Source organism: Phocoena sinus, chromosome X, assembly GCF_008692025.1.
Source record: "Phocoena sinus isolate mPhoSin1 chromosome X, mPhoSin1.pri, whole genome shotgun sequence".
NCBI classification, from domain to species: Eukaryota; Metazoa; Chordata; class Mammalia; order Artiodactyla; family Phocoenidae; genus Phocoena; species Phocoena sinus.
In genome coordinates, this window is record NC_045784.1 from 8,342,281 (window position 1) to 8,370,197 (window position 27,917).

Genomic DNA, 27,917 nt, shown 5'->3' on the forward strand with positions numbered 1-27,917 from the left:
TTTCACTATGATTTTCGTTGCTATTTATACTCAGATAACTTTCTCAGATTATAAATCCTCAAAAAGAGAACTCAATTTTAGTTTTTGTTTTTTGGATTTTTTTTTGTTTATCTGTTTTTTGGAACCTGGCATAGGAGCTAAATCAGCTTTGGCTCAAATAAGCTTTGGCTCAGAGGAACCAACTGAATTGAATAATTAAATACATGTTGAAACAACACTTCAAAAGTAATACATAACCTTTCCATACTGATGTCTAGAAAAGAATAAAAATCATCTGTAGAAATAAATACAAGTACCGAGACACACAATTTCCACGTACAAGCACAGGGGAAGCAAATGGAACTGGGATTTACTCTGTACCGTACACAGAACCACAGAGCCTGGGTCATCAAATACGTTTTGAATAACTTCAAACACTGAAACACAATGCAGAAACCTACTGCACTCATTTTAAAAAAGCAAACAAAGGAATACAGGGACTTAAATCAAGATTAAACATTCAGCTGTTGTTCAGTTCCAGTGAACCAAAGAAGATCAAGTTGAATGTGAAAGAAAGTGAAGAAGACAAATAACACGTGTAGTACTCAAGCGTTCCTTCTCTTTGTGGAGCTTATTTGTGTGTCTAGACACGATCAGACGTTTTATATATAAATATATATATATACACACACACATATATACACACACACCCACCTATGTACACTTCAGATACATAACGTGCGTATGTATGCCTACCTCTTTTCATATATATTCATACCAACACACATTTCTTAGCCTTTGAAATGAGAGAATGCCACTAAGCAAGTGGAGAACTCAGTTGAGGCGGCCCTCATTCAAGATTACTGTAGTCCCTGGCTACTCAAAGTGCGGTCGCAGGATCAGAAGCGTCAGCATCACCGGGGAGCTTGTTAGACATACGGTCTCAGGCTCCACCCCACACCTCCTGAATCAGAAGCTAGATTTTAACCACGCTGCCTGGTGATTTGTATGTACAAATTCAAGTTTCAGAAGCAGTGGCCTACATCCGTGCTACCCACGACAAGAGCTATTAGCTACCTGTCTATTCACCTGACATGTGATTCGTGAGACTGAGAAACTGCTTTTATTTTAATTATTAAAATGTGAATTTAAAAGCTAATACTTGATTCCATTACTGGAGTACTTCTAAACATGTTGGGAACAACTCAGATATACGAATCTAAAGACAGATCAAGTATTTCTGATGAAAATTTACTATCTGAATTGAGAAAGTGCTCTAAGTGTAAAACACACACCAGATTTCAAAGACTTGGCATGAAAAAGTGCATGCAACATGCCATTGATAATTTTTTAGAATGATTACAGGTTAAAATTGCAGGTATGCTGAGTTAAATTTAATACATTCCTGAAGTTCATGGGCTCCTCTTTAACTTTCTAAAAATATGACTACTAGAAAATAATGCCTCATGTATTATTTTTACTGGACAGTACTGCTTTAGAGCCACGGTTCTCCAACTATAAAATTACTGGTGCCTGGGTTCCCATCCCAGAGATTCTGGTGAAGTTGGTCTGGGATGAACCTGGGCATTAGGATTTTTCAACTCTCCTTGGTGATTCTACTGAGCCGCCAGGGTTGAGAACCACCACCGCAAGGTTAATACAGATTCATTAATCACAACTGATACATAATGACCTCCCAAAGACCTTACATCTTTTAAGAGCTCCCATCATTCCTCAGCTCAAAGGTGGAACTGGAGAAGTCGTGCCTATTTCTTACCTAGAGGGCAAAAGCACCCCACTGATGTTATCAGGGCTGGAGGCTGGGTGATATTATTCTACTTCAACTCCAGGCAGAATGAAACATACCGAAACAGATGGAAATCGAGGTTTTCTCAGTGTCTCCAGAAACCCGTCCCCAGCAATGTCAGCAATTCGTTCCAATATCCGACGCAGTGGATCTCCAACTTCCGTATGTTTAACAGAATAACCCCTTGCATAGTTTGTTTAAAGGCAGATTGCTGGGCCCGAGCAGGTCCTAGGAACGCTGTGGTAGGGTGACAAACCATCCTGGATTGCCTGGACTGTCCCGGTTAGGGTTTCAGCACCACATCCTGGGATCGGGTCAGTTCTGGGCAAACCAGGCCAGGGGGTCATCCCACCCCGGCGAAGTGCGTGTTTAACGAGCAGCCCAGGTGACCATCCTGGGCGCCAGGTGAGCACAGTTTGAGAACCACGCCTAGAAACACAAGTTCTTTAATACTTTCTAGTGACGTTCCTTCTGAATTAACCAAGCGCCCTAAGAAAGCAGCCACTGAAGTGACACAAATAGTTCAGCAAATAACCGACTGGAGAAATGTTCGAACCTAATTAAACATACCAGTAAATTGTTTAAAACTGTATGCAAGAACAGCTACAAAAAGGATCACCCTGGTAGCCTTGAAGGGAACTATTTCAATGTCAAGAATTCAGCAGATAGGAGCTGGGGAGGCCAAGTAAGTGTGTGGCATGAGGTCATGTCAACCTCGAGTTTGATCACTGCTTCTGTCATTTGCTAGCTGTGTGGCTTTGGGGAAGTTCCTTGACCTCTCTGTACCTCAATATTTTCATCTGTAACGATGAAATAATTTATCCCAACGCTGAAGCTTAGCCATCAGAGTAAAAAATAATGCATTACATCAGACTGATCCCAGTTGAGGGATAGTCTACAACATACCTGACCACTCCTCCTCCAAACTGTGAAGGTCTTGAAAAACAAGGAAAGCCTGAGAAACTGTCACAGCCAAGAGAAGCCCAAGGAGACAGGATGATCTGCTGTAATGTGGTCTCCTGGAAGGGATCCTGGAATAGAAAAAGGACACTAGGTAAAAACTAACAAAATTCTAATCAAGAATGAAAGTTAATATTAATGTATCAAAGTTGGTTTATTGCTTGTACAAATGCAGTAGGCTCACGTAAGACGTTAGTCATAGGGTAAACGGTGTGTGCAGTGTATGGGAATTCTCTTTATGGCTTTGCAACTTTTCTGTAGATCTCAAACTACTGTAATTTTAAAAGTTTATTACAAAATATGCCTAGCATAGTAGTGCCCAGGTCAGAAGTACACAATTAACAAGAGTCATTACTATTACTGTGAACTGTAGATTACGGATGATACCGAAGCAAAGAACAGCATCCTCATCCAATATTTTCATGAGAAACCAGGAGCTTGAAAGCCTTGGAGATGAGGGTTGAGGGAAGAAAAGATGAGAGGGAAGACGAAGAGGCCATAAAGACTGTTTATTTCGTCTACAGCCAGTCCCAGGCCTGTAACTTCTGTCACGTGACCCTGCTGGTTTTCTCCCTGACGTTGTTCAGAGTCTGTAATTATTTTCTTCATTCAGTTGTTCTCAGTTCTGAGCCCAACCTCCCTTACCTCTCCACCACGGACTAGAACCAGAATCCTTTTGTTTTCTTCTCCTAGCCACCTTGTAGCTCCCCCGCCTCTCAAAAAAATAAAAGCACGCAGGCAAAGAAACACAAACACCACTCCACTGACCAAGAAACCTCGCTTGTTGGGGAAGCCCTCAACATTTGAGTCCAGAGTTGCTAGGTTACATTTGCAAAAAGAGGTGATTGAGCTTAAACAGAAATACTTTAATATTTGCTTGTAGTATACTGTATCTTGTATTTTGGGGGTTTATTTTTGCAGTACGCGGGCCTCTCAGTGTCGTGGCCTCTCGCGTTGCGGAGCACAGGCTCCCGACGCGCAGGCTCAGCGGCCATGGCTCACGGGCCCAGCCGCTCCGCGGCACGTGGGATCTTCCCGGACCGGGGGCACGAACCCGGGTCCCCTGCATCGGCAGGCGGACTCTCAACCACTCTGCCACCAGGGAAGCCCTACCTCATGTTTTTGATTTAATTTAAGCTTCAGAAAAATTTTGTTGGATAAGCAGGGCAGATGTTTTTACCTCCATTTGAGTGATGTAAAAAATTTTAAAAAGGAAGCAAGGGGGGGAGGGAGGGAAGAAGGAAGGAGAGAGGGAGAGAAGAAAGAAATTTAAAGTGACAACAAGATTCATACAGTTAATGTGTGCATCATTGTTTTAATCTACTGGGGCCGCCCTCACAAACCGTCACAGACTAGAGGTCTTAAACAACAGAAATTGAGTTTCTTACAGTTGTAGAAGCCGCAAGTCCCAAACCAAGGGGCATCGGGGTTGGTTTCTGATAAAAGCTCTCTTCCTGGCGTGCAGATGACTGCCTTGCTGTGTTCTCACACGGTGGAGAGGGAAAGTTCTGGTGTTTCTTCCTCTTCTTATAAGGACACCAGTCCTAGCCAATTAGCACCCCTCTCATGTGACCTCACTTAACTTTAATTACCTCCTTAAAAAAACCCTTCTCCAAATGCAGTCACACCTGAGGCTAGGGCTTCAACATAGGAATTTGGCAGGGGTGGGGGGTGGGGAGGTGGAACCCAATTCAGTCCATAAAAGGAGGAGCTAACACTTCGAGAACCGGGAAGAAGTACCAATTAGACTAGGGGTAGCTAGCTGTGGCCACGCCCATCCAGCCACATATTGCCCGCAGCTGCAGAGCCGAGTAATTTCCAGACAGAGACTAGGGCTCACAAAGCCCCAAATACTAACTCTCCCGCCCTTTACAGAGAAAGTGTGCCAACTCCTGGGTTAGACCGGTATATGATAGCTCGTCCCACCCACAAGATGACTCCACAGGTTGGTATTCTTGCCACTCCACTGGGAGCAGAAGTGACTTCCAGATTCACAGCCCGCAGGGAGGGAGCTCGAGAGAACTCAGACATGGGAATAGAACATTCAGAAAGGTATCCTTTCCAGGCCACCCCACCGCAGGGCCTAGGGCTTTCCTCTTAGACCTTGCAACTGTGGGTGGATGTCGGTCCTCAGCACAATGGCTTCCGACAACCCTCTCAGCCTTGCAGACCCTTTTTGTCACTCAGGCCCAAATGCCCCGCTGTCTCCAATCACACCCTATCAGTGTTTGCTGCGAGCTATCTTAGGCGCTCAGTTTCTTGCAATTTTACTTTCAGTTTATGTTTTGCACCGGGGCATGTGTTTTGTATGATTAGGATTTACATAGAAAGCAGATCACTTGAATTAAGGGAGCCTTGCAATAATTATGGAGACCTTAAGGGGTTTCCAGGGATAATTTCAGGACTGTTAGTCCCAAATGCAGTTGTTGGTCCTTTTCGTTATTAGACAGTATGTTCCCTTTTCTTTTCAGCATCCGATATTGAACTCATGGTGCTTTCCTTATTGCACTGATTACAACTCAGGTTCCTTTTGATAGAGGCATTTGCCAATAGAAAACAGTTCCTAGATCCTCTTGGAATTAGCAGAGACATTCCCCAACTTACTTACTCAGGAATCCAGAGCCTTTTCATTAGGCCTATGGTAGAATTTAAGGAAGCAAAACTACAATTGGGATTAATTTTACTGTTGGCTAACTGATCTCATTATTATTTGACTTACTGATCTCCTGTCCACACAGACAAATTATTTGCATGTAGATTCCTGCTGCTTTAGGCTGTCCAGAATCAATTCCTCTGAGGAACATCCTCTCTCCCATTTCATGTGGTCCTAGGTGGGCTATCAGTTACAACCCTCGGGGCCCCCGCAAATCATATTACCCTGTTCTACCCCTCAACAGAGTCATTGATCCGAAAGAAAGTATGTGACCTGATAGGAGCTAATTACCCAGGATATTAAAGAAGTTGGGAGAGAGACTGTCACACAGATGGACACCGGGCTGAGAGAGGGAGGCAGAGCCCCCAGATCCAGCCCTTCCTGAAGCCTCCCCCACCCCTGGACTTCCTAGGGATGTGAACCAATAAATTCCTTTTTCTGCTTGACTAATTCAAGTTGGGCTTCTCACTCAAAACCCCAAATGTCCTCACTGATGTAACATGCCTCCAGATAGATTTCTGAGTGTCCTCAGAAACATGCATCAGCAGCTTCCAGCGGGCACCAGGCACTGAGCTCTGGGATCCATGGGTCCTCGTCTGAGCTGCAATCTTGGAACTCCTGGGCCATCCCTCTGCTAGGTTCGAGGGCTTTAGAAACGGAGAACCTATGGGACATGGGGTGCAACACAGTCCCTTGGATATATTTATGCCTTCTCTTATGCACAAAAGTGCATTCTGGACTTGCTTTCTTACGTTCTACTTCTCCCTGTCCTTTGGCCCTTCTTGGAGTGGAAGCGGGACAAAAATCCTTGTGCCGCTGACACTGATGGTATCAATCTCGGGAAAGAAGAGAAAACCAAGTAAGATCAGTGGACCCCCAACAATGATAATGCTGAATGGAGTGGGATGGCCAAAGTCTGGGGCCAGGTTTGGACCCCAATCCGACCAGTGGTCCCAAGCACCGCAGAGGTAACCGGGAAGGAGAAATAAAACCCACAGCCCACCACCAAGTGGCTGCAGAATTACCCCTTCAGTGAAGACACATGTTTTTCTCCTTTGTTTTCCACCAGATACCTTTCTAAACCCATCTAAACTCTGCCTCACTAGATTCTTTGTCACCTGAAATGTTAGCTATGACTCAGAGTTTCCTGAGATAAACTCTACAACCTCTCTCCTCCCCCAGGAAAGTTCCTGACTGAGGCCCACCCACACCAGCCAAAACTCTGATCCAAGTGGCTGGGAGATACCTTAATGCCGTTTAAACTATGCACTTACATGTGTTTGCAGGTCATGATAAATAAGCACCCTCCTTTGTTGTCTCATTTCTTTGCAGTTTAACTTGGCTTCCTCTGTTTCTAACTGATGGGAACTAAAGTCAGTTTTTAAGATGCACAAGGAAGGAAAGCTCTTTGTGTTAAAGGCGGTCCGCCAAGGTGCTAATTCCATCTTTGGTAGGTTTTTCCCAGGACTGTGTTCCTTATCCAGGAATTTCCCTGAGCTTGGTGGTTCGCTAGTCCAAATTCCAGCTTTGAATAAATAAACCAGCTGAAGTGCTCCAATGCCTTAGGGACTAGCAGGGCAGCTTCTGAACTTCCATCGCCCCCCAGTGGCAGTTTCCTAAGTCTTTTTGTTAGTTACTCAAAAAGATTTAGGTTAAGATTCTTCCCTCCAAAGCTGTTTAAAATTTTTTTTTTAAAAAATTCTCACACTGAAGATTATGAAATGTGTGTGTGGAGGTGTGTTAGTAATGTTGAGTTGATAACTTCTGGGTCACAGGGTCGTAGATTCATGCAATTGACAGATCTCACCAATCAGGATGCCCTTTGGAAAGAATTCCTACCTATCATAGCTGTAGAGTCCAATATTAAAGTGATTACCCCAAATGCGTTTTTGTTTTTAATTTAGAGGATCTAGATCAGGGTTTCCATTTTTCTGGTTCAATGAAATCACTGTCATTGACTATAATTTTTAAACTCATGCTACCGCTTTGTAAACTTTTCCACCATAAAATGTTTTGTAACATTGTCCGAGAAGTGAGAAACCATTTAAAGCCCAAAAATATGAAGGTTTACAAGCCATGTACATAAAACTTTGTAAAAGCCAACATCAAACCCACACAAATAACTAGAAATTATCACTGTTAGGTTGTCAAAACCTGCAGCAGATTAATACACGAAGTGGCAGAATCAAATGAATGGAAGTCCGTGATTTCAAACTGTAACCAAGTGAAACTCAGAAATGGGTGACAGAGTTGCCCCGAGTCATCATATCGAGAGAGTTTAATGATACTGAAGAGTCTCCATGGTCAGTAGGAACTGATGGTGTAACATTGAATTCATCCCCCACCCGTCCGCTCACCTATCATCCCGTCCCCTTGTCCATCCTCCCACCCATCCATTTAGACAGGTTTAGGAAGATATCCTGTGGAAAACAAAAGGGAAAAAAAGCGTTTCTTCACTGCAACAATAATTTTGCCGCCTCCTGGTAGCACGTTGTGGGCACCTCCATCCATCCGGCTGTACATTAGGTATGTGCCAGACATTGTGTGAGGTACCAAGGACAGAAGATGGGTAAGATGCACTACCCGCTTTCATGATTCTCAAAGCAAAAGAGACTTTTAAGATTTTCTCAGTATGGTCTCTATCCTAAGGCTTCATTCTCAGAGCAGGTGGAAATAACCAGTACCAAATCGCCAGGTCCAGAAAAGACTCTCAGCGGTTAGCATCAAGTGGGCCTAGAGACCCAGTTGGCCTTGATTGCACGGGGGTAGAGATGAGACCTCATTCGGCCACAGTCATTGAATGTTTTCTCTGAAAAACAAAACGTGGCCTATGTGGGCTTCCAAAAACACAAGCTATTTTGAGGGAGAGAGCAGCTATACCTATGAAACAGCCAAGGGACACTTTTATAACGTAACAAGATCACAGCCTCACGTTATATATAGTCAATGCTTTTTTGTGGCTGGTATTATTTCACCTCATTTTCGAGAAAAGGAGGAAGTGGAATTTAGGAAAGCAAGTCCAGACTCAAGAGGCTTACTTTCAACTCAGAAAGGGGAAGGTTCTTGCCTGCCTGCCCACGATGGGGTTATTACTTCAGCTTATTTTTCAGATCCCAGTAAATTCTTTTGGTTCACCACCTGCTAGACCCTGCCTCCACACCCCTTTTCAATTAGAGGCCAGGCTTATAGTCCTTTAGATGTAATACTGACCTGGTGCTAACCTCCTACACCCCAAGCATTCCCGCCACTCCTAAACCCAAAGTGGAAATGTGTGTCCTTCAGCTTTCTGTACTCAGATCTTGACTCCTTTCCGGCCAGAACATTCTCCTCCTCTGACCACCCCTCTCCCCTTACCTTTGGAGGATAAACTTCATCAAATCTCTTTTGCTCAAGTATCCCAAATCCTGGTGGTCTGGGGGCCTCATTATTAGTGTCAAAGTCTATCTTTTCTCTCTTTTTTCCTGTCTAGCATAATATCTTGCACATAGGAGGTGCTCAATAATTTGTTAAAAGGAAGGGAAGGGGCAGTAGCGGGAGAGAAGGACGGAAGGAAGGGGGAAGGCCAGAAGGAGAGGAGAGAGAGGGGGATAAGAGAGATCAGTAAAGAAAGAAAGGAGAGGTAGAGAAAAGAATTCTCTTACAAGGACCTGCTATCTCCCTAATTAACACCACCCACCACTTAAATGCTCACTTGTCCTTAATGAATGCCCTCAGCACACTTTTGAAGTTTTTTTTCAGTGATGTGACTTTAAACAAATGTCATCTATTGGAGTTAATAGTTCACAGTGATAGTTTGCAGTGTTTTCCTGTGGTACTTTGGGGGCCAGACTGAGCTGTTCTCTGTTAAAATAAAATAATACCCACCCCCCACACACACACAATTTTCAGGAAACCTTTAAATGGATAGAACATTCTTAAATTTAGCCCTTTTCCCACCACACAATTCTCATCTATATTGTCAAGTGTTCGCAGAGAGCAAAGCGTATGAACACAGAACAACAACGCAAAATCCAAGGAAGTTCCCAGAAGTGGAAATTTCTTTTAAGTATTTAACCACTAGTATAACATGCAATCAATTGTCTCTAGTTCATGTGATACAATAAAATATATGTTTCATGCTGTTTCCCATGGAGTAGTAGCCCATTTTCATTCTAGCAGTCACTTTTTGGTACTAGAATTTCCAGCACCATCGCAGACTCACCTGAGGATAAACATATCACATTGTAGGTGACCTTCAAACCGCATCAGTGCCACACAAGCCTTTCTCACCTCAGGGGGCTCAGTGCTCAGTGCTCCAACCCTGCAAAAAGCAATGGAATCAAGTATGAGGCCACTCTGAGCAATTACAAAGGCATTTTAAAAAATGAAGCAAGTATATTATTTTCATTGATAATTATTATTGAAATTATTCAGATAAAGCTAGGGGCTAATTATATTACGATTGTAAACAGTAGAACAGTCATACTCATCTCTTCTACTCCCGAATTATAAAGCTGAATTAATTGGGGGTAACTGAAAACTTTAGACAAATGTTCCTGCTTCCACGTGAGAGAAGAAAGATAATCAATTTTCCTTCAAGAGGAGGTACTTTAAAGTAATGCTTCTGGAACTATCCATAGTGAAGGACCGGTTGTCTTGTTTTGTTTTTTTAATTTCTAATCAATTGCCCACCGATATTTTCGTAAAAACCAAAACCAAAAAATCACTAATGGAATGAAATAAAAAGCAAACGTACAAAATGTACGCCAAATTTCTTTATCCTCAGGTTCATGAGAAAGAAAATCACTCTCTTAAACTGCTACAAAAAGTTCCTAAACGCTTACTCTCAATCTCTGTATTTCTTTCTACGGACAACACATAGGGTACTCGAAAGCCTTGCCATCCAAAGTGTGCTCCTTGGACCAGAAGCACTGCCATCACCTGGGTGCTTCTGAGCAATACAAAAGCAGATTCTCACGCCCCATCCAGAGTAAGCGAGTCAGAATCTGCATTTTAACAGGATCCCCGAGGGATACGTACACCCAGGAAAGTATGAGAAGCAATGGTCTAAACCAGAAGATCAAAAGCAATCGTACAGATACACAGACACACACATACCACTTTCAGACCATAGAATGTTTTAGTATCAGCTCACCACATTTTGTACAATATTTAATACATTTGCCCTTAAGCAAAGTGTAAGCCTTTGTCAGCTAGGCCTGGCCTTCCTACCGCCTGGGGCTCAAGATCTGATCCACTTGAATCTCCAGGTCCTCAGGAGATCCAGTTTCCCTAAGTTATATGGTGCTTCTCAGCAATCTATGCTCCCATGGTCACCTCTGCCTCTGGACTCCTCTTTCTACCTGTGCTGGTTCAGTTCACATTGACTCAGATGAACAAATCAACCCCTCTATCGTCTTCTACAGAAGCCCATTCACCAAAGCATTTGTTGATTTTGTTAAAACTCGGAATAAAAAGAGATAGATGGATATTTCTTGAACATGTTAAAAAAAAAACTGTATGCCAATCTAAAAAGTTAACCCAATGCTTAATGGATAAATAACACTAGACACATTCCCACAAAAATTAGGAATGTCCACAACCACTTCTATTAGTTAGTATTTTGCTGCGAAGTCCTAACTTTTTTGCAATTAGCAGAAATAAGAAATTACAGGCATTAGAGTTAGAAATGAAGAGGTAAAATTATTATTAGTTGAGATTGTATGAAAGAATCCCTGGAAAATCCAAGATAAAGAAAAAAAATAAGACTAACGAAAACACACGAATTCAAAACATTGCAAAACAGAAGTCGAATGTAGTCAACAGCTTTCATAAATATACCAATAATAAGTTTGAAGATATAAAAAAGGAAAAGATTTCCCTTACATTGCAAAACCAAAGTTTAAATACCAAGGAATAAACTCAACACTTTAAAATGATTTTAAGAAACACTTTAAAATTGCACTGAGGGACACAAAAGAAGACTTGAACATTTGGAGAGGGCACTGCATATTCATGTATAGGATGACACATTTTTCTAAAGACTTCTCGTTTTCCTATATATATAAATTTAACATAATCCCAGTAAAATTACCATCCAGATTTTCAAAAAAAATACAAAAATAAAAAACTTGACCAGCCAACTCCAAATTTCATTCAGAAATATAAACAAGCAAAAGTATCAAGAAAAATTCTGAAAAAAGAAGAATAATGAGAGAAGAATGACTTGCCAGATGGTCCCAGTACTTTAACATGATATTGGTGTGTTGTTCACGGACATAATAATGGCTCGGAGTAAAAAGTCCACAAACAGATCTGAGTATACATGGGAATTTCGTGTCTTAATAATGAGATGATATCTCAAATCTCTGTATGTGTGTAGGGGGATATGGGGGGATGGTTTATTGAAAAAATAGTCCCGAGACAACTGAGTAACTGAAAAAAACAGGGGAGATTAGAGCTGTACTTTATTCCTTACACCAGAATAAATTTCAAATACATCCAGGGTTTAAAGTAAAAAGGCATAGCAGAGCAGCTCCCTCGCTGCCATCTATTGAAAGTCAGCCCTTGACACAAGGGTTTGTAAAATAAAATAAAATAAAATAAAATAAAATAAAGTAAAAAGGCAAAATTTTTATAAATTTGAAAAATCGTAGAAGAATTCATTTAGGACTTAAATGAAAGTAATTCTAACGACACCCCAACACCCAGAAACCATATAAGAAAAGACTGTGAAATTAAGGTGCATAAAAATTACTCAAAGCAAAATTCACCACAAACAAAAACAAAAGCAAAATGACTGAGAAAATATTTCTAACTCATTGTTATGGATCGAATTGTGTGCTCCCCCTCCAAATTTGTACGTTGAGGTCCTAACCCAAATACGACTATATTTGGGGATAGGGTCTTCAGGGAGGTAACGAAAGTTAAATGAAGTCTTAGGGGCGTGGCCCTAACCTGATAGGACTGGTGTCCTCTCAGGAAGAGATACCAGAGAGCTCCCTCTCTCCACATGCATAGAGAAGAGGCCAAGGAAGCAGCTGTCTACAAGCCAGGAAGCCAGAAACCAACACTGACGGCACCTTGATCTTGAACCTCTGACCTCGAGAACAAAATAAATTTCTGTTGTTTAAGCCACTCAGTCTGTTTTATTCTGTTATGGCAGCCCAAGCAGACTCACACACTCATACTTCGGAAAAAGAGTTAATTTCCTTACTATGTAAATAGTTCCTACAAAATCAGTAACAAAAAGCAATACAATGTATTGATGAAGGTGTGAGGGAATGGGCTGTCTCATACATTCTGAGAGGGACTGGTACAATCACCTATTGAGGGTAATTTGGAAATGCCTACCAAAGATAAAAGCAACTTCCTCTTGAGCGAGTCATTTTGATTCTAGGTGTTCATTCCACAGATCTGCTCGCATGTGAGAAAAAATGTAAGTATTACAATATTATTCATTGCAGCATTGTTCGTAATGGGAATGCATTAGAAACCATTAAATTTTGTTCACTATTAAGAGACCACTTACATAAATTATATTAATCTATACAGTGGGACAGTGTACAACTGTTAAATAATATCAAACTGGAATGCTTTATGTATCAATATGGAAAACCTCCAAGATATTTTAACTGAAGAAAACAAGGGTGAAAACTCTATGTGAAGTATGCTACCATTTGTGTAAAAAAAAAATGTAGGCAGGGAGAGAACAGATGTTAGATTGCATCTAACAGTGTCTGATACACCGGAATAACCCCCAGTTAGCCTTTAAAGGGCAATTCACAGTGATGTTTGTACAACATTGTCAATGTACTTAATGCCACAAAATTGTACACTTAAAAACAGTTAAAATGGCTTTTTAAAAAGTCAATTCAGAGGTCATCTCCTCCAGAGTAAAGGCCATGGCTAAATACATTTTCTTTATCCTCCCACAGTAAGTTTATAGAGTTACGAAATAAATGAAATTATCTGAAGATGTGTCTGTCTCACTACCTAGAGTATTGGTGAGGCAGCAGGGAACATGTCCCACCCATCCCATGGCCTCCGAGACTGGCTCCATAACCAGCACATGGTAGAAGCTCAGGAAATGTTTTCCCTACAGATTTCAGACTCAAGACTGCAACGTCAACTTATTGCTGAGTTTCCAGCCTGCAGGCCTGCCCTGCAAATTTAATACTCGGCACTGCTCACAGTTGTGTGAACCAATTCCTTAAAATAAATTTCTTGATATGTAGCTAGCTAGCTAGATCTCTTGTTGGTTCTGTTTCTTTGGAGAACCCTGATTTGGGGCAAAAGAGCACTCCTCAGATAACCTCATGCGTTAGGCTTCCTACTCACATGGCTGCCTCTGCTTCTGACGTAACATCAAGGAAAGTGCAACTGAAGAGGGGCAGAGTAACATATTTTAGCATTTTTGTTAACAATTTATTTCATACCTTATAATTCACAGTATATTTCTTTGGCTATAAAGCCTTATATTGCCATTGCTGGAGAGAGAGACAGACTGACTGAGAGAGAGAGAGAGAGAGAGAGAGAAAGAGAGAGACAGAGAAAGAGAAAGAGAGAGAGAGAGAGAAGAAAAATCCAAACCTTTGCTATAATATTCTGATTATATCTTTTAAATATTTGTACCAATAACTCTGTATTTAGAGCCTGTATATCTTTGGTTTTTAATGCATAAGGAAACCAAGCAATAAAACAATATCACAAACATCTGTTCCTAGGATTCAAGAGTTAAAGTATGAATTTTAATATCCCCCACAGCATATTTCTTGGAAAACTGTGTCTGATGTGGTGGTGGTAGAGAATGGTTTGTCAACTTGTCTTTTGCGGCTTTAATTCTTCAATCCCACTTTACAGTGAATCCAAACCACTTAAGAGAGCCTCCCCCTCCTTCCCCTACAGCCACTCATAACTTACCTTCTTGATTTTCCTTCCATTTTTACTTTTCTTCTCTCCAATTTATTAATTCACAATGCTTACGATAACAAACAAAACTGCCAAAGAGGCAGGAATATATTTAGGTGAGCTAATCAAGCATTCCCTTCTGAGCAGGGAAACCCAACTAGTCCGAAGACTCTTTGGTAAGTACGGAATGATAGCAAAGGAGAACAAAAGCCGTGAAGGCTATCACCGTTCATCCTTTTGGTTTGACCATCCAACCACACCAGATGACTTACGTTTCTTTATTTGTAACCAGCTCTCACTTCCCTGAGTTTCAGTTCTGTGCTCTGAACTGCTTCTTGGATTTCACCGTTGATAACCATTGTCATCACAACTGCAGTGTTTCCAACAATGAACTCATCTTGCCCCTAAACCCAGACATTTCTCAAAATCAGCAGCCATTTCTTTTACTGCCTCTCTTCTTGCCTTCTTTATCTTAATTTTCTCTTTATACGGCAAGTTGGTAGTTTCAGACATAGCCTGCCATGTTGTTGTTTCCCTTCAAAAGAAAAATTATGTTGCATGGTCCTTGGCTATGGTTTATACTTAAAAAGTGAAAGGCAAATCCAATACCAGCAGGAAATTTCATTAACATAACCCTATTATTGCTCCATTTCTCTTTAATTTTGGTAATTATTAGCAAACCGGATCCATCACCAATTATTTCCACAGGGGAGAAAGGATGAAATCTCTCACTCCTCTAGGCAAGTCTATCCTGATGTTTCCTGCCTGGGTGGCTGGTAACACGTTGCCCTGCACAGCTCCTCTCCAGAGCAACGTGCATTTCACCCGTTGTGACCAGTGGTACACTCCTGTCATTCTCAGTCCACCATGTCAAATCTGCTCACCCATAAAGGCCCACTTGTGGTAACAACTGGCCTAATAACTTAATTACAATAACATAATAGTAATAACAACAACAGTTTACTATTAAACACTAGCTTTCCCCCCCCATTTCAGCTTCAGAATAACTGGGGTGAAAATAGATAACCAACAAGGACCTACTGTACAGCACAGGGAACTATACTCAGTATCTTGTAATAATCTATAAGGGGAAAAAAATCTGAAAAAGAATACATAGACAGATAGATAGACAGATGAATCACTTTTCTGTACACCTGAAACTAACACAACATTGTAAATCAACTATACTTCAATAAAAAAATTTTTAATTAAAACAAAATAGGGTAAAAAGGAGGAGAATTAAGTTAAATTGTCCCAACATAGTTACTTAGTAACTACACACACACGTACATGTACATGTATATCTATATTATATACTGTGCAAGCTGAGGAGGAAGGAGCCCATGCTCTAGCTGCCAGGTATCAAGGACAGCAAGTTTCTGGCCTTTGGTTCGCCTAGAACAGGGTCTCTCAACCTTGGCACTATGGACATTTGGGCTGGATAATTCTGTGTTGTGAAAGCTGTCCTGTACATTTCAGGATGGTAAGCAGCATTCCTGTCCCTGATCCAGTAGATGACAATAGCAATTCCTACCTCCAGTGTGACAGCCAAAAATGGCTCCACACATTGCCAAGTGCCTCCTGGATGGGATGGGAGTAACAAAATCCCACCCCCACCCCCGCATGAGAACCACCGCTACACAGGGGAGCAAGCCCCTGCCCCCTATGAAACCTCATACATGATGGATTCCCAAACAGAGTAAAAGGCTGGGCATCTCCCTGTCAGCGTTCATCAGAGGACAAGCTTCAGTCTTCTGAACTGGTCCCATAGCAGGCCTGTCAGTGCCCTCCCAGGCCCACTTGGCACATATCAAGGAGTGTTCAGTCTTAAATAAGTTCAGCTATAAATTAGAGAAACTTCTTCAAACAGTCATGCCCTGTGTACATCTGGAGATATGGAACTAGGGTTCAGATAAGTTGAGAGTGACCCACAATAAAAGGCAGTTATCTATCATCAGTGAATTAAAATTAATTCATTTTTTTAGAGGTTTATGTTAAGAGACCCTGGTCTCATCAAAAAAATAAATAACACACACACACAAACTTGGAACTTGCAATAATATATTCTCTGAAGTTATTACAATAGTATTAAAAATATTAAACAGAATGATAACCTCCAGTAATTTAATTTTACTGGCAACAAATCCCTTTGAAGAACAGTGGCATTTACTGTATTTCAAAGAGTGAGAGGCAGCCCTGGCCCTTGAGAGAGACATGATACAGACATGGTCCCTCTGCGTACCCACGCGGCGAGTCCTGGTGAACCCATGCAGACCCCGTGGAACACTGAGCTATAAGGACGCCCACTGGCTGTGTCTTAGGAACTTGCCTTCATGCATTCAGACCTTAGCAAAGACTGTGAAGGTCAAGGGCAGCGCTGGCGGGGGGCCAAGTGAAGGTGTCCAGGCATAACTGGAGAGTGGTGAAGAGCGAAGTTGAGAAAAGCAAATTCTCCCTGTTGTCGGGTCAATAACTCTTCTTTTTAAAACCCTCCTATGGCTTCACATCTCACTTAGAAGAAAATGCAACCCCCCCGCCGCCCCCAAGAAGCCGAGCACGCTCCAGTCCCCATATCCTCTCCTATGTTCTGCCGTCACTCACCCCGTGCAGGCCCCGCTGGCCTTCCCCTGTTCGTTCCAATCACAGGAAGCTCTCCTTTGCTGTTCCCATTGTCTGGACCACTCTTTGTCCTGACCTTTACACGGCTGGGTCCTTCTCATGAGTCAGGTCTCAGCTAAAATGTCCCCCCTTTAGAGAAGTCTTCCTGACGACCACATCTGAGGTTGTATCCAGGGTTCTCAATCTGCACTGTGCACACGGATCTCCTGGGGAGCCTGTTACAATGCAGACTTGGACTCAGTGGTGGGGGGATGGTGTTGAAGCTGTAATTCTGCATTTCTAACAAGCTCCCAGGAGATGCAAATCTGTTGCTTCATGGACCACACTTGGAGTAGCACCATCACCCTTCAATCTCTGTCACACTACTTGGTTTTTCTTCATGGTGTTTCTCACACTTTGAAATTATTTGTTTGTGTACTGGATTGTTCATTGGTTGCTAGATCTCTTTGTTTACTTAGAAGGTAAATTCCCTAAGAGCAAGGGCTTTGTGCAGTGCGTTCACCTGTGTGTTCTCAGCACTTAAGACCTGGCACATCACAGATGCGCCACATGTACTGTTGAATGAATGATATTGTTCAAGATTCATTGACTCTTCTACCCTTTCGCTGCCTGCCTACTGACTGCTTCAGTGACTGACAGTGCTAGCTACTCAAACGCCAGCCCAGGAATTGCTAGCTGCAGGTCCAAGGTGAGATACGAAGTTTGCACTAAAATAGCAATCTGCTGTCACTAAGCACAACTTGCAAGATTTTCTCGATGAAGGAAGCAGTGCCTTACTTTCCCTCTGGTCCAAGGTCCTCATCTCATGGCAGACTGGTAAGTGTGTGAACTAGACCCACTGGGGTGACACATGGCGAGTAGCACCAAAATAAGGGATAGAAAGCTTTAAAAATGTATTTTCTGATTTCAAATAACCATAGGTAGGTAGCATAAATAATATCATTTTAAATACACGGTTACAAAATATTTTTGTCATGTACTGAAATAGAGTATTGTCTCAGAGACAAGGAACTGACCCCCTGTCTTTCCTCCTTAGCTATGCCCTCCCAGGCCACCTGCACTCCATCATAACCAAGAATTTTCCCACTTTTGCCCTGACAGAGTCATTCCCCTGCCACTTACACCACACTCCTGCATGTCCATGCCCATGCTCCTCCCCACATGGCCATGCCCCTCCTCTCTGCCTGGCCATACAGAGCTCATCTGGGTCACATTCGTCCTGCCACACCCATTTTCCTTCTTGGCCACACCTATACCCCATGCAAAGCTAGCTATGTTCTCCTGCTGACACCCTACCTCTGTGTCACATCCTCATTCCCAGGCCACACTCTGTTCCCACACTGTGGCCATGCCACTCCTGAATGGGCCAAACCTTCTGTGCTTCTTCCACCCAGGGGCCTGATCCTGGCAAACCCTGGGGACGGGCTCCAGGGATCTAAGAAATTTTGACAGAGAACAGAGAATGGCAGGAGAGATGGGAATTAACAGTAGAAGAAAAAAAAAGAATTATGGGAGAGAAGGGAGAATTCTGTGAGAGAGAATTGTGAAAGATGATCAAGTATTGTGACAATGGAAAATTGTGGGAGAAAATGGGGAATTGGGGAGAAAAAAGAATTGGAAGAGAAACGGGAAATTATTAGAAAGAACAGAAAACTGTGGATGAGCTGAATTGTGGGAGACAAGGGTAGTTGTGGGAAAGAAGAGACAATTGTGGGAGAGTTAGAGGATTGTGGGGAAAAGCAGAGGCTTGTGAGAGAAAGGGAAACTCTGGGGAAAAACAGAGAATTGTGGGATAGATTAGGAATTATGAGAAAAACAGGAAATTGTGGGAGAGAATTAGAGAACTGTTGGAAAGAACAGAGAATTGTGCATGAAAAGGGAAATGTGGAAGTGACAAGGAATTGTAGGAGTGATAGGGAAACTGGGGGGGGCACTGGGACATTGTGAGAGAAAAAAGAATTGTGAGAAAGAAAAAAATAGACAATTGTGAGGAAGAACAAAAATTTATGGGAGAGAAGAGAGCATTATGGGAGAAGAAAGAATTGTACACAAGAGAATTGTGAGAGAAGCAGAACTGGGAGGGGCAAGGGGAATTGTGAGAGAGAAGAGAATTGAGGAAGAAATGGAGAATTGTGGCAGGCACATGGAACTGTGGGAGAGAACAGAAAAGTGTGAGAGAGATCAGGAAGTATGGGAGAAACAGGGAATTGTGGGAGTGACAGAAAAAACAGACGATTGTGAGAACAAAGAAATGTGGAGAGAAGACAGTATTATGGTAGAAAGGGGAATTGTGAAAGTTAATGGGATTCTCGGGGAGAGAATAAATTGTGGGAGGTAAGGAGAATTGTGAAAACAACAGAGAATTTTAGGAAAGAACACAGAATTGTGGAAAAGACAAAGAATTAAGAGAGAAACAGAAATCTGAATGAGACAAGAGGAACTGTGGGAGATGGGGAATTGTGGGAGAAAAGGGAATTCTGGGATAGAACAGAGATTTGTGGGAGCCATGGGGGATTGTGGGACAGAGTAGAGAACTGTGGGACAAAACTTAGAATCGGGGGACACAAAGGGAATTCTGGGATAAAACAGAGAATTGTGGGAGAGATTAAGAATTATGGGAAAAAACAAAGAATTGTGGGAAAGATAGAGAATTGTGGGACAGAGTAGACAATTGTGGAAAAAAAAGGAAATCCAGTGAATGCAGAGAATTGTGAAAGTGACAGGAACTGTGGGAGGCACTTGGGACCTTATGAGAGAAAAGGAAATTGTGAGAAGGGAAAAGCATACAATTGTGAGAGAGAATAAATAATTGTGGGAGAGAATAGAGTGTTATGGGAGAAGAAACAATTGTGATAAATGTGGTAATATGGGAGAGAAGAAAAACTGTGGGAGAAATGGAGAATTGTGGGAAAGAACAGAGAACTATGGGAGATGAGGAATTCTGTGAAAGAACAAAGAATTGTAGACAAACAGAATTATGGGAGACACATGGAATTGTGGGAATGACAGGGAATTGTGGAAGAGAAGAGAGGATTGTGGGAGACCTGTGGAATTATGGGGGAAACCTGAGAATTGTGGGAGACGGGAACTGTAGGATAGAAAAGAGAATTGTGGGAAAAACAAGGAATTGTGGGAGCGACAGGGAATTGTGGGAGAGAATAGAAAATTGTGGGAGACACATGGAACTGTGGGAGTGACAGGGAATTGTGGGAAAGAACAGAGAATTATGGGAGGCACATGGAACTGTGGGACTGACAGGGAATTGTGTGAGAGAACAGAGCATTATGGGAGGCACACAGAACTGTGGGACTGACAGGGAATTGTGGGAAAAAACAGAGAACTGTGGGAGAAAAAGGGAACTGTGGGAGACAGGCGGAATTGTGGGAGAGAGAGAATTGTGGGAGTGACAGAGAACTGTGGAAAAGAGAGAACTGAGAGAATATAGAGAACTGTGGGAGTGAACAGAGTATGATGGAGGAGCAAGAACTGTGAGAGATAATGGGGTACTGCAAAAGAGAATAAAGAATTATGAGAAAGACAGGAAATTTAGGAAACAGAATTGTGAGAGTGGAGAATTGTGGGAAAGAATAGAGAATGGTTGGAGACACTGGGAATTCTGGGAGTGACAGGGAATTGTGGTTAAGAACAGAGAATTGTGGGAAAAACAAGGAGTTGTGGGAGAGATGAAAAATTGCAGCACAGAGTAGACAATTATGGGAAAAACAGGAAATTGAATGAGTGCAGACAATTTTGAAAGTGATGGGGAATTGTCGGAGGCATTGGGGCACTGAGAACCATGACAAGGGAAAAATAAACAGTTGTGAGAGAAAATACGTTTTATGCGAGAACAATTGTCATAAATAATGAGGTAGCGGGACAGAAAAAGAACTGTGGGAGAAATGGAGAATTGTGGGAAAGAACAGAGAATTGTGGGAGACACATGGACCTATGGGAGTGACAGGGAATTGTGGGAGAACATGGAACTGTGGGAATGACAGGGAATTGTGGGAGAGAATGGAGAATTGTGGGAGACACATGGAACTATGGGAGTGACAGGGAATTTTGGGAGAATGTGGAACTGTGGGAGTGACAGGGAATTGTGGGAGAGAATAGAGAATTGTGGGAGACAAGGGGAACTATGGGAAAGACCAAAGAATTATGGGAGAGAATGGAGAGAAAGTAGAGAATTGTGGGAGTGAATAGAGTATGATGGAAGAGCAAAAACTGTGAGAGATAATGGGGTACTGCAAAAGAGAGTAAAGAATTATGAGAAAGACAGGAAATTTAGGAAACAGAATTGAGGGAGAGTGGAGAACTGTGGGAGAGAATAGAGAATTGTTGGTGACAGTGGGAATTCTGGGAAAGAACAGAGAATTGTGGGGGACAGGAGGAATTCTGGGAGTGAGGGAACAATGGGAAAGAACAGAGAATTACGGGAGACACATGGATTTGTGGGAGGGACAGGGAATTACGGGAAAGAACAGAGAACTGTAGGAAAAAGAGAGAATTTTGGGAGACAAGAGGACCTGTGGGAAAGGAGAATTAAGGGAGACATGTGGAATTGTGGGAGTGACACGGAATTGTGGGAGAGAATAGAGAATTATAGGAGACATGTGGAATTATGGGAGAGATGGAGAACTCTGGGATAAAACAGAGAATTGTGGAATACATGTGGAATTGTGGGAGTGACACAGAACTGTGGGAAAGAACAGAGAATTGTGCATGAGACAGGGAATTGTGGGAATCACTTGCATTTCCATAAACTAATAATGAACTAGCAGCAAGAGAAATTAAGAAAACATTACCATTCACAACTGCAACATAAAGAATAAAATACCTAGGAATAAATTCCCCAGGAAGTTGAAAGACCTGAACATTGAAAACTGGTTGGCCAAAAAGTTCATTCGGGTTTTGCTGTACGCTGTTACAGAAAAACTGAATGAACTTTTTGGCCAACCGAATATATGATTTTTATTAAAGAAATCAAAGAAAACACAAATAAATGAAGGATATTCTATGCTCATGGATTGGAAGGATTAATATTGTTAAAATGATCGTACTAACCCAAAGCAATCTACACATTCAATGCAATCCATATCAAAATTCCAATGGCATTTCAGACTTCCCAGGCGGTCCAGTGGTTAAGACTCCACGCTTCCACTGCAGGGGGCACAGGTTCGATCCCTGGTAGGGGAAGTTCTGCATGCCACGTGGTGTGGCGAAAAAGAAAGAGAAAAAAAATCCAATGGCATGTTTTCACAGAAATAGAACAAACAACCCTAAAATTTGTATGGAACCACAAAAGACCCCATATAGCCAAAGCAGTCTTGGGAAAAAAGAATAAAGCTGGAGGCACTACAGAGTCTGGTTTCAACTATATTACAAACCTACCATAATCAAAACAGTATGGTATTGGCATAAAAACAGACACATAGATCAATGGAATGGAATAGAGAGTCCAGAAATAAATCCATGCATACATGGCCAAATAATTTACAATAAAGGAGCCAAGAATACACAATGGGGAAAGGACAGTCTCTTCAATAAACGGTGTTGGGAAACTGCACAGCCACATGCAAAAGAATTGAACTGGACCACTATTATACACTATACACAAATATTAACTCAAAATGGATTAAAAACTTAAAAGTAAGACCTGAAACCATAAAACTCCTGCTAGAAAACTCCTACAAGTTTACAAGGCAGTAAACTCCTTGACATTGGTCTTGGAGATGATTTTTTGGATTTGGCAACAAAAGTAAAAATAAACAAGTAGGACTACATCAGACTCAAAAGCTTCTGCAGAGCAAAGGAAACTATCAACAAAATGAAAAGGAAACCTACCGAAGGGGAGAAAATATTTGTAAATCATATATCTGATAAGGCATTAATATCCAAAATATATGAAGAACTCAATAGCAAAAAACAAACAATCCAACTAAAAAATAGGAAGAGGAACTGAGCAGATATTTTTCCAAAGAAGATATATAGATAGCCAACAGGTACATTAAAATGTGCTCAAAATCTCTAATCATCAGGGAAATGCAAATAAACCCAGATGAGATATCACTTCACACCTGTTAGAATGACTACCATCAAAAAGACAAGAAATGAGGATGAGCGTGTGGAGACAAGGAAGCTCTCGTGCGCTGTTGGTGCAAATGTACACTGATGTAGCAACTAAAGAAAAAAGCATGAAGTTTCCTCAAAAAGTAAAAAAAGAACTACCACGTGATCCAGCAATTCCACTTCTGGTTATTTATCCAAAGGAAATGAAAACACTAGCTTGAAAAGATATACACACCTCCACGTTCATTAAAACATTATTTACAATAGCCAAGACATGGAAGCAAACTAACTGCCTATCAATGGATGAATGGATAAAGAAGATGTGGTATTTGTATACAATGGAATATTATTCAGCCATAAAAAGAATGGAATCCTGTCATTTGTGACAACACGCAAAGACCTTGAGAGCACTATACTAAGTGAAATAAGTCAGACAGAGAAAGACAAATACCATGTGATCTCACTTATAGTAGAATCTTAAAAAAATGAACTCACAGATACAGAGAACAAATTAGTGGTGCCAGAGGCTGGGGGTTGGGGGCGGGGTGAAATGGGTGAAGGTGGTCAAAAGATACAAACTTCCAGTTATAAAATAAGTAAGTCCTCAGGATGTCATATACAGCATGGCAACTGTAGTTAATGGTACTGTGTTGTATATTTGAAAGTCACTAGTTGAGTAGATCTTAAAATTTCTCATCACAAGACAAAATTTTGTAACTAAGTGTGGCATGGATCTTAACTAGACTTATTGTGGTGATCATTTCCCAGTATATACATATATCAAATCATTATGTTGTACACCTGAAACTAATATAACATACATCAACTATATCTCAATTAAGAAAACAATTAAAACAACCCCTCCACCACAAAAACTGTGGGAAAGGAATTATGACAGAAGCAGAGAATTGTGGGAAAAGAGAATTGTGAGTGAGACAGGGAATTGAGGGAAAGAATAAAGAATTGTGGAAGGCATGGGGAATTCTGGGAAAGAACACAGAAATGTGGGAGACACAGGGAACTGTGAGAAAAAAACCAGAATTGTGGGGGGGGGAGGGAACTGGGGAAGAAATGGGGGAATTGTGAAAGAGGTCAGAATATTATCAGAGAACAGAGAATTGTGAGAGAGAATGGAGAACTGTGGAAGAGATGGGGAATTATAGGAGAAATGGAGTTATGGGAAAGGAGAATTGTGCAAGGGATGAGGAATTGTGAGAGCTCTGAGAACAAAAGCAACACTGTAAACGTAAGTAATTGCAGGTTTGGAAAGGAGACTAATTTTACCAGGCCCAGTCATAAATTCTGTTTGTAACTCTAAAAGAGATTCAATTTTTTCTCTCTGCTAAACCCTGGGTCTGACAGCAGCAGTTCATATCACATTACCATGGATTGGCAAACCCGTATACACTGCCTCGTATATGTGCGTGTACACATACACGCACATACTCACACACATATACACACACACAAATGCACACATACACATACATAAAAATAAATACATACATGTCTTGGAAATTTCATACATGAGCAGAAATAAACCTAATAAAATGGATGGGAAATTTTTTTAATATCCTAAAAAATAAAACAAAATGAAAAACTGATAGAAAATGAGAGAAAATGAGACTGCCAGTCTGGGAATCCGACGTATGAGTAATAGAAGTTACTTAAAAGAGAGAATGAAGAAAGAGGAGGGGAGCAAGTTATTAAGAAAATTAATAATATAAGATAATAACCCTAACATGAAGGATATGAGTATCCAGAATGAATGGTCCCTTCAGGTGCCAAGTCAGTGAAAGCAAAGAGGTCTATATCAAGGCACATCTTTTCAGGCCACTGGAAGAAAGAGACGATGTTAAAAATATTGAGAAAGAAAAAAAAGAAATGACATCTGATTTCTCAACACCAACAGCGGGAACTAGAAGACGATGAAGCAATCACTTAACAGTTCTGAAAGAAATGTCTCTAAACCTAGAATTATATATCCAAGCTAGCAGTCAAGTGGGAGGGTAAAACACAGACATTTTTTGATTTTCCAGACCTCAAAAACTGATGTGCTCCCAAAACAATGCAAAGAAGAATACATGGTATCCAAGAACCAGAGATCCAGCACAGGACAGGAAAAGGCTGACAGCAAGTCCCAGGAAGACAATGGGCAGAAGTCATTTCCAAACAGTCTAGAACTGGGCAGTGGCAGAGGTGAGGTGTTTATTCAAGAGTGAGGACCCAAGGGAAAAAAAACCAAAAAAGGCAACATATAGAGTAGTTGATATATTTGAATGCATTGAGAGGAGATTTACAATGCTGACGGGTAATCATTTAAAACTAGACAAAGGGGAAAAACAAGGCAAGTATTAAATTCTAGTGGAAAAGTTACACAAGAAAAAATTTCATCATTGGTCATTACGAATATTTTTAGAGTCATAATAACATAAATACTAAACCGTGATTTATCCAAAATTGTTGATAACTATTGGCAGACGGGAGGAATGTGTTTGTGTGTGCATGTTGGTGTTAGCGTGTTACCTGGAATGTGGAGGGACAAACAAGACAAAACAATTCAGAGAGTGGAAATTGGGGTCGAAGGTGTCCTGCCAGTCTTCTCACCCACCTACCACTCTTCCTGTAACACCCGACGTTAGCAGCTCCTTCTCTATAAAGCATTCTTGTTACTTACACTTTCCTTTCCACCCACTTCCTGCACATCATCCTCACAATAGTCACTTCTTCCTTTTTGGCCAGGAGTAGTCTGCACATACATATACTGACATGTAAATATTGTTACTTGTTTGCATGCCTGTCTCTTCAATTACCAAAGGCTTTTGCCCTTTTGGTGCCATGTGACCCTTTGGAGTCTGGTGAAGTCTGTATCTTCTCAGAATAATATTTTTACATGCATAAAATAAAATACAAGAAATTACAAAAGAAACCAATTACAGTCGCTCCTCGGTATCCGAGGGGGCCTGGCTCCAGAACCCACCACGGATCCCCAAATTCGAAGAAGCTCACGTCCATAGGCAACCCTCCATATCCGCGGTTCAACCAATCCCAGATGGTGTAGTACTGTAGCATTTACTGGGGGAAAACAAACAAACAAACAACCCTGCATATAAGTGGACATGTGCAGTTCAAGCCCGTGTTGTTCTAGGGTCTACTGTATGTTGAAGTATAGTTATCAACATATTTTTAAAAACAGATTAGGCTAGGTTCCCCCAGGAAATATACACCAATGTAATAGAGTTTTTTTAATGCTGTCTTGATCCAGTTTTGACGCTCTGGCTAGAGGCTGGTCAGTTCCCCGACTTCAGCATCTAAGCTCACACCCCCCAATCACCTCCCTTTCTGGGATCTCACACTCGGGGCCACTATCCACCTGCCCTTATCACCCCAGGGCCAGGTACCAAACAACTGGGGACAGCCCCTATGCTCCAGAGCCTGCTGAAATTATTCCAATTAGCCAATTCTAAACGTGCTTGCCCTGCTTTGCCCATCCCTTCTTATGGAAACCATAATAAGGGCTCATGCCCACAGACCCCTCTCTCCCCCTGCCTCGTGATCAACCCCAGCGCCTCCACGTGTGGCACCCCACAGTGTGGTGTGTCCTCCATCTCTTGGGATCTGTGAGTATAATAAACTACCTTTGTAATGGCAGTTCTTTCCCAATCTGTCGGCCTCACCAAACCTAAATAACAATTACACTTATTAAAAAGGCTGAGACGCCACAAGATGTGTGCATACAAATGTTCTCACGGGGCTTCCCTGGTGGCGCAGTGGTTGAGACTCTGCCTGCTAATGCAGGGGACACGGGTTCGAGCCCTGGTCTGGGAGGATCCCACATGCCGCGGAGCAACTAGGCCCGTGAGCCACAACTACTGAGCCTGCGCGTCTGGAGCCTGTGCTCCGCAACAAGAGAGGCCGCGACAGTGAGAGGCCTGCGCACCGCGATGAAGAGTGGCCCCCGCTCGCCACAATTAGAGAAAGCCCTCGCACAGAAACGAAGACCCAACGCAGCAAAAATAAATTAATAAACTCCTACCTCCAACGTCTTAAAAAAAAAAAGGTTCTCATGAACAGCTTCGAGACAGTGATAGAAAGACAGGGCAAAAGGAGAAATCGAACTGTGATGCAGTCACAGTGGAAGCCTCAGCTGACCCTAGGAGCAGCTCTGAAGCTGGGATGGCCCTTCTGAGTTGTCGCGCTTGAGGCTAGGGGCCTGGGCTTAGGTACCCTTGCAGAGACGACTCAGAGGCAGCAGCCTGTCCCCAGAGAGGGAATGTGATTTTTCTTGAAGCAGTTCTCTTAGGCAGAGGGCGATTCCTGGAAAGAGACTTCACAGATCCACTACGGTGATACAGAAAGACATATGCTTCTTATTAACACTTTAAAAAACAAGATAAACTTACTTTAATTTCAAAGTAGTGATGAATAGTATTTTGAGACAGAAATAACAATCATACGTGACATTATTTCTCTGTGAGTGCTATCAGTGCCACATATAGCTAACACTACTAGGATTTGTCGCCTGCCTTCCTGAAGGAAAAAAAAATGCTAAATTTCTGTTACAGGCAAGTGAAAATACAAACCTTCAAATCCACACACCCAGTTAAGAAGACCTGGGGAGCCGGGACCTTGTTTTGTTCATTTTTAGATCTCCAGAGTCGGCCACAGTTCTGCACACCTACTGATGTTTCTTGAGTCATTACTATAATTAAAACTGACGGGATACAATTTAAAAGATAGAAATTTTAAAACGAACTCTTCCAAAGCAACGCCTCCGCAGCCTAAAGCAGCTACAGCAGAGAGCGTCACTCTACGGTAAGTCTCTGGGCCAGCCGAAGCTTCTCTCTGCCAGCTCTGGCCAGGAGGGGCGGAGCCGGGGAGGGACACTCGCACTTATAGGCCGAGGAGGGAGAGGGCGGGGCCTGCTCCTCCGTGATTGAC

General features: G+C 41.9%; 1 long non-coding RNA gene across 1 annotated transcript; it reads right to left on the reverse strand.

Moving 5' to 3' along the window:
- On the reverse strand, positions 1-27,843 carry LOC116747644. The gene is made up of 3 exons (XR_004348092.1): positions 27,560-27,843; positions 9,601-9,699; positions 1-2,817 (listed from the first exon to the last, which is right to left on the reverse strand). It is a non-coding gene; the product is annotated as an uncharacterized LOC116747644 (long non-coding RNA).
- Between the last annotated feature and the right edge of the window lie 74 nt (positions 27,844-27,917).